This window comes from Arachis duranensis, chromosome 1 (assembly GCF_000817695.3).
Source record: "Arachis duranensis cultivar V14167 chromosome 1, aradu.V14167.gnm2.J7QH, whole genome shotgun sequence".
In the NCBI taxonomy this organism is placed as follows: domain Eukaryota; kingdom Viridiplantae; phylum Streptophyta; class Magnoliopsida; order Fabales; family Fabaceae; genus Arachis; species Arachis duranensis.
In genome coordinates, this window is record NC_029772.3 from 30,745,030 (window position 1) to 30,747,729 (window position 2,700).

The window sequence follows — 2,700 nt, forward strand, 5'->3', positions numbered from 1 at the left end:
TTCTCATTTTTGAAAATCACCTTCCTCTTTTCAAAAATCTTTTTAATTAACTAATTGTTTTAAACTCTAATTTTATTTTATTCCTTTCTTAATTTTTGAATACTAACTAATATTTAAAATAAAAACAAAAATATTTTCCTTTTCTTTTATTTAATAATCGAATTCCCTCTTTCTCTCATCTCCTTTTATTCATTTATTTATTTACTAACACTTCTCTCCTTCTTAAAATTCGAACCCTCTCTCCCTCTCTGTGTTCGAATTCTCTTTATTTTCTCTCTACCTCTTTCTTCTCTTCTTGTCTTCTTCTACTCACATAAAGGAATCTCTATACTGTGACTGACGATTGGATTTCTATCGGTAAAGAATTTCATAAAAGTAATCGCGTTGTAAGTATAGCTTCTAAACCAGCAAAAAATCCTTTCGTACAAAAGTTTTGGTTGTTACTTAAGCAAACCTAATAAAATTTATAACCGAAATATTTAAACCTCGGGTCGTCTTCTCAAGAAATTGCAGGGAGGTGTGTTTTATTATTGGTTATGGAAAATAGTATTTTTGGATTTTTGAAAGGTTTAAACAAGAGAAATAAATTGCAGGAATTAATAAATCAATAGCTAAGAAAACTCTTAGTAAGGTAAGAAAATTAGAAGTCCTATCCTAGTTATCCTTATCAATTGTGATGAGAATTGCTCGTTGCTCCCACTTAGTCAACCTCTAACTATGAAGGTAAGTCAAGTGGATAAATCAATATGAATCCTCAAGTCCTAGTCAATTCCCAAAGAAGGACTAGAGTTTGTAGAATTCAAGTCAATTAGCAACTTCCAATTATCAATCAACAACAGAGTTTGATAACTCAAGAGTCTCTAATTACTCAACCAAAGCCAAGAATATAGAAAGCTAAATAAAAATCATATATCTGAAATACCTCAAATTAAAAGAAATCAAATCTAACATGGCAAAGTTCATAAATTAAATTGGGAAAATAAATAAAAGGAACATTGAACTTGGAAATTGAGAAGTAGAAATCCTAATTCTAAAAGAAATCCTAAATCCTAAAACCTAAGAGAGAGGAGAGAACCTCTCTCTCTAAAAACTACATCTAAAACCTAAAATTGTGAATTATGATTGTTTGAATTGTTGTCTAAGTTGAATGGATACATTCCCCACTTTGTAGCCTCTAATCTGTGATTTATGGGCTGAGAACTGGGCCAGAAACAGCCCAGAATTCGCTGGGGGCGAATTTTTCCACGTGCAGGTCGCTGATTTTTCTGCAAAATGACGCGTCTCCGTTCTTCACGCGTGCGCGTCGTTTTTCTGTACGGCCACTATAGCGAATTATATATCATTTCGAAGCCCCGGATGTTAGCTTTCCAACGCAACTAAAACCTTCTCATTTGAACCTCTGTAGCTCAAGTTATGACTGTTTGAGTGCAAAGAGATCAGGGCTGACAGCTTTTTAGTTCTTCCAATTTCTTGTATTCCTTCCACTTTTGCATGCTTTCTTTCCATCCTCTAAGCCATTCCTGTCCTATAATCTCTAAAAACACTTAACACACATATCAAGGCATCAAATGGTAATAAAAGAGGATTAAACATAGAAAAATTAAGACCAAAGAAACATGTTTTCAATCATAGCACAAAATCAGGAAGGAAAAAGTAAAACCATGCAAATAGTATGAATAAGTGGGTAAAGAGTTGATAAAAACCACTCAATTGAGCACAAGATAAACTATGAAATAGTGGTTTCTTAGTGACCTAGAGGAATCCTCTTCTTTTCTGTTCTCTTCTTTTTCGCATGAGCAGGAACAAGGATAAAGATATTCTTGTTGAAGCCGATCCTGAACCTGAAAGGACTCTGAAGAGGAAGCTAAGAGAAGCTAAATCATAACTCTCTGGAGAGGACTTGATAGAAATTTTTGAAAAAGAAGAAGACATGGCAGCTAAAAATAACAACAATGCCAGAGATGCAAGGAAGATGCTTGGTGACTATGCTGCACCAACTTCCAACTTCTATGGAAGAAGCATCTCAATTCCTGCCATTGGAACAAACAACTTTGAGCTTAAGCCTCAATTAGTTTCTCTAATGAAGCAGAACTGCAAGTTTCATGGACTTTCCTCAAAAGATCCTCATCAGTTCTTATCTGAATTCTTGTAGATCTGTGATACTGTTAAGACCAATGGGGTTGATCCCGAGGTCTACAGACTTATACTTTTCCCCTTTGCTGTAAGAGACAGAGCTAGGACATGGTTGGACTCACAACCTAGAAAAAGCCTGAACTCTTGGGACAAGCTGGTCAATGCTTTCTTGACCAAATTCTTTCCACCTCAAAAGATGAGTGAGCTCAGAGTGGACGTCCAAACCTTTAGACAGAAGGAAGGTGAATCCCTCTATGAAGCTTGGGAAAGATACAAGAAATTAACCAAAAGGTGTCCTTCTGACATGTTTCCAGAATGGAGCATCATATGTATATTCTATGATGGTTTGTCTGAATTGTCAAAGATGTCATTGGATCATTCTGCTGGTGGATCCCTTCATCTGAAAACACCTGCAGAAGCCCAGGAACTCATTGATATGGTTGCAAATAACCAGTTCATGTACACTTTTGAAAGGAATCCTGTGAATAATAGGGTGACTCAGAAGAAAGGAGTTCTTGAGATTGATACTCTGAATGCCATATTGGCTCAGAACAAAATATTGACTCA

General features: G+C 35.5%; 1 non-coding gene across 1 annotated transcript; it reads right to left on the reverse strand.

The window, feature by feature from the left end:
- Window positions 1-2,335: 2,335 nt before the first annotated feature.
- On the reverse strand, window positions 2,336-2,439 carry LOC127742670 (small nucleolar RNA R71). The gene has a single exon (XR_008004029.1). It is a non-coding gene; the product is annotated as a small nucleolar RNA R71 (small nucleolar RNA).
- Between the last annotated feature and the right edge of the window lie 261 nt (window positions 2,440-2,700).